The sequence below is a fragment of the Triticum dicoccoides genome, chromosome 7B, assembly GCF_002162155.2.
Source record: "Triticum dicoccoides isolate Atlit2015 ecotype Zavitan chromosome 7B, WEW_v2.0, whole genome shotgun sequence".
Classification (NCBI taxonomy): Eukaryota; Viridiplantae; Streptophyta; class Magnoliopsida; order Poales; family Poaceae; genus Triticum; species Triticum dicoccoides.
This window is the reverse complement of record NC_041393.1, coordinates 106,544,905-106,554,004: the sequence shown is the minus strand read 5'-3', so window position 1 is coordinate 106,554,004 and position 9,100 is coordinate 106,544,905. Positions and strand designations below refer to the sequence as shown.

General features: G+C 50.1%; 2 non-coding genes across 2 annotated transcripts; one reads left to right on the top strand and one right to left on the bottom strand.

Moving 5' to 3' along the window:
• Positions 1-7,981: 7,981 nt before the first annotated feature.
• On the bottom strand, positions 7,982-8,081 carry LOC119342403. Its single transcript, XR_005165585.1, has one exon. It is a non-coding gene; the product is annotated as a small nucleolar RNA Z279/snoR105/snoR108 (small nucleolar RNA).
• A 301-nt stretch (positions 8,082-8,382) lies between these two features.
• Positions 8,383-8,455, top strand: TRNAA-UGC. Its single transcript has one exon. It is a non-coding gene; the product is annotated as a tRNA-Ala (tRNA).
• The last annotated feature ends 645 nt before the right edge of the window (positions 8,456-9,100 follow it).

Below are 9,100 nucleotides of genomic sequence, written 5' to 3'. Positions count from 1 at the left end.
ATATGCATGTTTGGATCTAGTGGCATAGGGATGTCCGGCACCGTTATGGCGGTCTTGCCATGGGGCCGACTTGGCGCCGGCACGACTGGCGGTGTTGTCTTTGGGGTGGTGTCCCCCGCCCCCAAACGAATCTGGCTCTTCGGCCAAAGCAGGGGCCAGCTCAGGCAGGCGCTGAGGGTCATCACGTCTTCATCGTCGGCCCCGACGGGTCGAATCGGAGGTAACAAGTCGTCGCAGCCTGGCAGCACCCGAACCAGTTGAACCCTAAACAAGTTGGGTGGCATCTGGGTACCGTGGAACAAGGGGTTGCCCGGTTGAACGATTTTGCCCTTGGCGACATCGACCAACTCGTTGTTCACGAAGTGGAGGAGAGTGCACGGAACGTCGGCGGCGCCCTGCGAAAACATGTAGGGCATCAGGGATGCCCAGTCAAAGGCAAGGAGATGAAGTCCTCGGCCGAGAGAGGCTTAATTAGTTACCGTGATGATGGCGTCGAGCTCGGCTAATGTCGAGGCACCGCCAACGGCGGGCGTGCAGTTGACGGAGGGGCCGCTTGCTGAAGAGGTGCCGGCCGGCGTACACCCGGGTGCATTAAGCTCCCGTGCCGGTGTCGGAGACACCAATGCCGCCTCCGCCGGAGGCACCAATGGCCCCGCCATCGCATTATGCGAGTTGCTGGCCGTGAAGCTAGGAATCGGGGGCGGCCCCTGTTGGCCACCCGCAATCCACGCACTCAACCCCGAGATCAAGGTAGGCAAAAGGGCGGTGATCGTCGCTCCGAGTCGTTGTTCCACTTGCTCTTGGACAATCTCCGGAATCCGCGCCACTTGTGCCTTGAGTTCTTGAACCTCTCGCGCCTGGCTTTCCGAGCTGGTCTTTTTCTCCTTCCGCACACCAGCGGTATAGTATGACCCCCATTTTGTCGACAAGCCTTTGCCGGCCACACGACCAGCTGACGTCGGCTTACTGAGCTTATCCTTGTTCTTCATTACATTCAACCCCCTATTTAGAGTGGTGTCCCAAGGGTTGCTCTTAGTCGACCCGGCGCTACTGCTTTCAGTCGCCTGCGGAAGGAATGTGAACCATTTAGAAATTTGGCTTCATTAATTAGAATGCAACCATATGGAGCTAATTACGCGGGGGTGTATTCCTTACCAGAACAAGCTCAAGCTGCCTGGTCTTCGGATCCGTGGTAAGCTCCTTTGTTTTCGGGTCCTTCTTGTACCGGGCCCTAACAAAGTTCCTGGTCTGCTTGTCACAGTATTTATCGAAGAGGGGCGGTAGGCCTTGCTCGGCACGGTCCGCCTCCTCCTTGTCCCATATAGGCTCCGCCACTCTGTAACCGCCGGGACCGAGTGTGTGTTCCCCTATGTTCAGCTCCCGCATTTGTTTCCCCCACTCACTTGATTGGGAGCTTGCGGTGCTCGAGCAATTGATCTTGAAGTTGTTGTAGTCATCTTCGGTGATCGAAGGATTTTTCTCCTTGATCTTCTGATAACTCTCACCTTTCTCGATCATTCTCTTCACATTGCTTTTCCAAGTAGACAGGGCCTTGCTCATCTTCGTGAGGGCAGCATTGTTCACTTTATTCCCTTTGAGGCTTGTGTTTTCAAATTCAGCGGGGAACTTGTATCGTTCGTGCAGCTTTGTGAATTTGGCTTCGGGTCTTCTTTTATGACGTTCTTGGATTTGGATTTGGCTTCGGGTATAACCATGGTGGTGAAATACCGGTCTTCTTTTATGACGTTCTTGGCCCATCTGACACGGAACATCGGGACCTTCTCTCCAGCGTAGCTCAGCTCCCAGATCTCCTCGATCCTTCCGTAGTATCTGTCCTTGTCGTTACCGGTGTAGGATTCCATCGTTACCCCGGAGTTCTGATAACCATCGCTCTTCATGTCCTTGGCCTCGGTGTAGAATGTGTAGCCGTTGATATCGTATGCCTCATAGGTCATCAGGTTGTGCTCGGCGCCCTGTGACAAGGCGAATATGAGTTGTTCTTCCGCGGAAGAATCCTCATGTAAAGGGTACGACAGAAGCTTCTGCTTGAACCAACGCGTGAAACATGAGTTGTGCTCTTTGAGTATATCTCCGTCCGTCCTCTGTTGGCCTCGGTCATTGTACGTCTTCTTAATAAAGGTTTTGTGCTCTACCGCCCAAGGATCGACCACGTCTATGTGTTGTAGCGCGACTAGGTTTGCTCTTTCAAAGTCGGCGAGTCGACCCTCGAAGTCGACATGCATTTCGCGGCGACCCTCACGGTGACCCCATCCAGCGAGCCTGCCGAGGTGCCTGTTGACGGGCAGACCAACGGGGTTCTCGATGCCTAGATAATTCGTGCAGTAGGAGATGCACTCTTCGGTCAGAAAGCCCCTGGCTATGCTTCCCTCTGGACGTGACATGTTGCGAACGTATCCTTTGATGACACCATTCATCCTTTCGAACGGCATCATGCTGTGCAGGAATGTCGGCCCGAGTTGGATGATATCCTCCACTATATGGACCAGCAGATGCACCATAACATCGAAGAATGCGGGCGGGAAGTACATCTCAAGCTTGCATAGTATCACCACGATCTCTTCCTGTAGCCTTCTGAGTTGCCTCACGCCAATCGACTTCCGAGAGATGACGTCGAAGAAGTTGCATAGGCCAAATAGCGTTTCACGGACGTGCGCGTCCATGATCCCACGGATTGCAACTGGAAGTATCTGCGTCATCAGCACGTGACAGTCGTGAGACTTCATCCCGCTGAACTTCTGCTTCGCTGGGTCTAGGTATCTGCTTATCTTCCCCGCGTAACCGTAAGGAAGTTTTACTCCTAGGAGGCAGGTGAAAAACTGCTCGATCTCCTCCTGACTTAGAGTGAAGCACGCGGGAGGGTAGTCATTTCCGGTCTTCTTGGCCTTTTTGCCTTTGCGACGACTTTCTGTGTCCTGCTTCGCCTCATCATCATCATCATCATCATATATAGCGTGAAGCTCCTGCCTGATGCCCATTGATTTCAAGTCTGCCCTTGCTTTCGGCCCATCTTTGGTCCTCTCTGGCATGTTGAGCAGGGTACCAAGCAGACTCTCGCACACGTTCTTCGTGATATGCATGACATCAAGGCTGTGAGGCACACGGTGGATCTTCCAGTACGGCAAGTCCCAGAAAACAGACCTCATTTTCCATACCTTCAGCAGCGGCTCTGGCGCCTTTTGCTTCTTTCCCGGCAGTGGGCAGTCTTTCCAATTTTTCAACAGCTTGTCTATTTCCTCGCCGCTCCTCGTACACGGGCGTTTTCAGGGTTCGGTTTCACCATCGAACAGATCCTTGCGTTTCCTCCACGGGTCATCGTCGCGAAGCCACCTTCGATGTCCCATGAACAAGGTTTTCGAAGACCCGGGATCTCTATCTAGCTGGCGATACGTTGTGTCATCCATGCACCTTACGCATCCAGAAAATCCGTGGACTACCTGCCCCGCAAGATATCCGTAACCGAGATAGTCGTGCACCGTCGTGAGCAGTGCGGCTCTCATAGGGAAATATTCTTTCTCTGCGGCGTCCCACGTATTGGCTGGCGTTTTCCACAGCGTGTCAATCTCCTCTTTCAGCAGCCCCAGATACAGATTGATGGTGTTCCCTGGTTGTTTCGGCCCTTCAATTAGCATACTCATGTGAATGTACTTCCTCTTCATGCACAACCAGGGGGGAAGGTTGTACATCCACACGAACACAGGCCAGGTGCTATGTGTGCTTCTCTGGCTGCCAAACGGATTGACTCCATCGGTGCTCGCGCCCAGCATGATGTTCCTTGGATCGTTCCCAAATTCTGGGTATTCGAAGTTCAACGCTTGCCACTGGCTCGCATCCTTAGGGTGACTCAGCATCTTGTCTTTTTTATCTATCTCCGGATCATTTGCGTCATCTTCTCGCTTCTTCTCCTCCCTATCCGCGTGCCAACGCAGGAGCTTTGCTACCTTAGGGTCCGCGAAATACCGCTGCAGACGAGGAGTGATCGGAAAGTACCACACCACTTTTCGAGGAGCTTTCTTCCTCTTCTTGTATCGAGTGACACCGCACACCGGACATATGGTAGACTCCGCGTGCTCGTCCCGATAAATGATGCAATTGTTCATGCACACATGGTATTTCACGTGCGGTAAATCCAGAGGACACACAATTTTCTTCACCTCCTCCAAACTGGTCGGGCACTTGTTCCCCTTGGGAAGACGTTCGTGCCAGAATGACATGTTCTCGTCGAAGCATGCGTCGGTCATTTTGTGTTTTACCTTCATCTCCAGAGCCATGAGCGTTACTTTCAGGCGGGTATCCTCGGGCCTGCATCCTTCATACAATGGAGTAACCGCGTCTAACTCAAGTTGATCCATCTTGGCTTTCTCTCGGGCGGCAGCTCTTGCGTTATCCGTCTGCTTGAAAAGCAGCTCTTGAATATGAGGGTCCTGCACCCAGCCCATCGATGGTCCAGCGTCGTCTGCTCCGCCGGCATCATCATCATGTCCTGCATCTTCTACATGATGACTGTGTACAGCATCACCGTCGTGATCATCTCCTGGGGATTCTTCGTCTTCTCGCCCCCCTGAGCCGCGGTGGTTGTCTTGCTGCCCTTCCTCATTTCTTGCCCGGCCCCCATGGACGACTTCGTAGTCATCTTCATCACCTTGCCACCTATAGCCATCCATGAAACCACGCAAGAGCAGGTGGTCCCGCACCTGCCCGGAATCCAGGTCCGCAATAAGGCTATTCAGCTTGCATCTTCAACACGGACATCTTATCTCCGTCTCGTTCTTTTGAAGCATCTCGGCCTTCGCGGACCTCAAAAACCTATTCACGATGCCTTCGGTCATCGTGCGGACCATGGTCGCCTGCGGGGTAGAGCAAAACGATATTTTAGAACCAAGAAAAAATTTGGCATGACTTTCCCTAAAAATAGGACCAAAAAGAATGCTTAATGCCAAAATTCTCGCCGAAACGGAAATGAATCAACATTCCGGCAAAATATTGGCAACTATCGCATTTCAAATACCGGTACACCTCCAAACACAAACACATATGCAACACCACAAACATATGCAACACCACGAACATACATAGATCTAGCTAGGCCATAAAAAGTGCATGTGCACATTGTTGTAGGGAGAACAACATAAATATAGCTTCCCCCCTTACTTACCTAGCAAAACAAGGTAACTTAACCACTTAATTTGAATGAATCTATGGTGGAAATGAGGTGAAAAAGAGGAGGCACCCGAGACAAGGAGGAGGCGGTGGAGAGAATGAAGTGGGGAGAAAGTGAGTGTGGGAGGAGAGGCTGTCCAAAATATCTTGTTGCTGCCCACTTACTAATGGCGCACCAGCAGCAAATGCGCCATTAGTAATCCAGGTTACTAATGGCGCACCCCCTGGTGGTGCGCCATTAGTACTTTTGCAAAAAAAGGAATAAAAACAATAATAAAAAATAACATTAGTGGCGCACCTTCTGGCTGGTGCGCCATTACTAGTTACAACTAGTAATGGCGCACCACCAGTGGATGCGCCATTAGTATGTTTGGACAGGCGCACTAGTTCAAAAAAAAATTGGTACTAATGGCGCACCATCGGCAGGGTGCGCCATTAGTAGTTTCAACACTAATGGCGCATCAGATGGTGGTGCGCCATTAGTATATACTAATGGCGCACCATAAGTCTGGTGCGCCATTAGTGTCATTTCCATCTATAGCCCTTTTCCTAGTAGTGAACTCTCCACATAAAAAAATCGGTAGTGTCATCAAGTAGAGGAGGTTTGCCTTGAGGGTTATACTTAGGTTTCTCTATTTGAGGTCTTGCATAAAGCCAAGGAACACTAGAGTGTTCATTACTAGGAGGTTGTTGGCCAAATGGTGGAGTAGGCATAGCTGGTGCAAGCATCGTGGTTAGTGTGGCTATCCTCATTTGGACCAAGGCCTCAAGAGAGGCATCATGCTCCTCCTTTTGCTTAGGAAGAGCTTGTTCCAGATCCTGTGAAGTGAAGGACTTGGCTTCCGAGGAAGCCGTTCCCGTACTCTTCGGATCTGCAACAAGGGGAGTCCCATCGGGGTTCATCTCGCTCTAGGGCGGTTAAGCCACAAAAATAGAGAACGAGGCTCTGATACCAATTGAAAGGATCGAGATGGACCTAGAGGGGGGGGGTGAATAGGTACAACTACAAATTTAGTTGTTACTTAGCAATTTTAGGCAATAATGTGAAATATGTAAGTAAGCCTAACAATTGCAAGTATGACACTAAGAGCTAAGCAAGATAAACAAGTGGCACAAATATATGAGTAAGAAAGCACAGTATGATAAACGTAAGTGCAAGAGACAAGTAACCACAAGTAGGGAGTTAGAGTTAGGAATAACCGCAACTCCGAGAGACGAGGATGTATGCCGATGTTCACTTCCTTGGAGGGAAGTCACCGTTGAGAGAGGTGGATGTTACCACGAAGGCATACCAACGCCACGAAGGCTCACCCTATTCTCTCTTTGAGACAACACCACAAAGGCGCTTCTCAACCACTAGTGGTAGACCTTGGGGTGATCTCCAAACCGTCACAAACTTTTTCGGGGGGTAATCACAATGGTCGATTCCTCTCCGAAAGACTCCTACCACCTAGGAGTCTCCAACCTCCAAGAGTAACAAGAACGATGGGGAAAAGCTCAAGACTTTCTCAAATCGTGAATTCCTTTGGTGCAAAGAAGGGGAAGGAGTGGATCTATCACTTGATCGGATAACTTCTCTCAAATGCTCTCAAATCCCTTGGGGATCTAAGATTTGGTGTGGAGGAGTGAGAAAGAGAGAGTGAAATGTATTCTAGGGTTTGTTCAAAGTGAATGGTCAACCCTCTCCCGTGGGGAAGAAGGGCTATATATATAGTGTGAGCACAAATATGGCCATTGTAGTGCAAGTGAACGGGGAGGCCGGACATCTGGGCAAGGTGGCCGGACATCCGGGCTGGCGAGACACTTAAAGAACATAGGAGAAGCACAGATAAAAACAAAGGGGCCGGACATCCGGGGCAAATCCCAGACATCCGGGGCGAAGCCTGGACGTCCGGCAACTACGTGCAAACCTACTGGAGTCAGGATGACAGGTAGCCGGACATCTAGGGCAAAGTCCGGATATCCGGCATGGCTGGGAGACCTGGACATCCGGGGTGCAGCCCGGACATCCGGCGAGGATGTGCAGACCTACTGGTGTCTAAAACAGCAATGAGCCGAACATCCGGCGAGAGGGCTGGATATCCGAGGTGCGGCCCGAACATCCGGATGGAAGCTCGGACATCCGGCATAGGAGCAAAACGAACATATGCACCGGATACAATTAGGATACAACATGTATTGCTTGGGGTATACTCCAAGTCGGCTGGTCTACCGCCGTGTCCTTCTCCAACTCCTTCTCCAATAAATCTGTTTGAATGTGGTAATTACAATATATACATGGCATATTTGTTGTCAATCTTTTTAAGGCAGACCACCCTGATGTCAATTGCTAGCTCCGCGCGCCCATCTCGGCGATGCAAGCAGCTAGCGAGGCATTGATGGCGCAGGCAGGGTAGCGCCCATCTCGGCGATGCAAGCAGCTAGCGAGGCATTGATGGCGCAGGCAGGGTAGCGCTGCATAGGGCTACTGCTGGCGCTGGGACGACCAGCTGCAAAGGACAGCCAGACGGCAACCGATGCGGCGAAGGTGAGCTGTGGCGGTATGCACACCACCTGCAAGCCAGTCGGTGGCTTCAATGCCGTCAGCGGCGGGCTGAACACAATGCTTCCGATCTCAACCAACAAAGGAAAAAAAAGAATCATCAAACAAGAGAACCAAATCAAACTTTGGTGTACCAAAACAAAAATCTAAACCAAGTCCAAATAAAAAGCTTCTTAACAAAATAGGCAAAACAAACCAAAAACTTCCAAAAAAACCTTGAAAAAAAAATCAAAAAGAGAAAAAACTTCAAATTGTATATTCAGGAGATGATAGATCACGGGGATGCCCGTGTCGTAACAGGCTTATTGGGGCGGGCACCCCTCTCGCATAATTAGCGAGCCTGTACCACTCCTCATTTCCCTTTGCTGCCTGAAGGATCATGCCTTTCCCAGTCGCGCCTCGTCCCTTCTTAAAGACCTCCCTTCAACGCACTCGCTCCCTCCGGCAGAGGTGGGACTAAATATGTCTCGAGCCTCGCTGAACCACTGAACCATCCCTGCTGGACAACTTTTGAGGAGGCCAATTCTTAAACCTACCACGGGCCATCAGGCGTACACAAAGTGGGCCGGTCATCATAGGTAAAACATTGGCCCATGCTGGTTAGTCTTCGCGTTGCAGAAGTATAACAGGCTTTATAGCTTAAGATCGAAAATTTAGACAAAGGGGATGTAGCTCAAATGGTAGAGCGCCCGCTTTGCATGCGGGAGGCACGGGGTTCGATCCTCCGCATCTCCATTTCGTTTTTTTTCTTCTGGTTTATCTGGACCTTAATTAAACAATTCCTTTCATTTTTTTAGGGAGAAACAATTCACTTCATCTTTTTAGGCAAACTCTGAAGCTTTTATTAACTGTCACAATGTTTACATGGACAAATAGAAGACCATTAGACTGACATACCACTTGCCGCATATCCATACTAATTTTTGCGCCATTGTTGAACTATTTTTCCATACTTCCTGAAATCATATCTAGCAAAATTTGTAGATTCCTAATAGCACTTGCCGCGGGATTGTTTTTCCTTACCTTTTCTGTCATGTCTTTTCATACCACCATTGAGTTTTTGTTTTTTTTCCCTCTCTTTCATGTTACCCGGAAAAAAATTATATGAGACCAGGTCTCATATAAAGCAGGTGAGACCCGCCCTGATGGATGACACGTGGCATTCACAAATCACAAAGCATCTAATCTCTTCCTCCCTGATTTCAGGTGGGGGTGGGGTAGATGCTTTGTGATTTGTAAACGTCACGTGTCATTCACAAATCAGGTCTCATATAAAGCAGGTGAGACCCGCCCTGATGGATGACACGTGGCATTCACAAATCACAAAGCATCTAATCTCTTCCTCCCTGATTTCAGGTGGGGGTGGGGTAGATGCTTTGT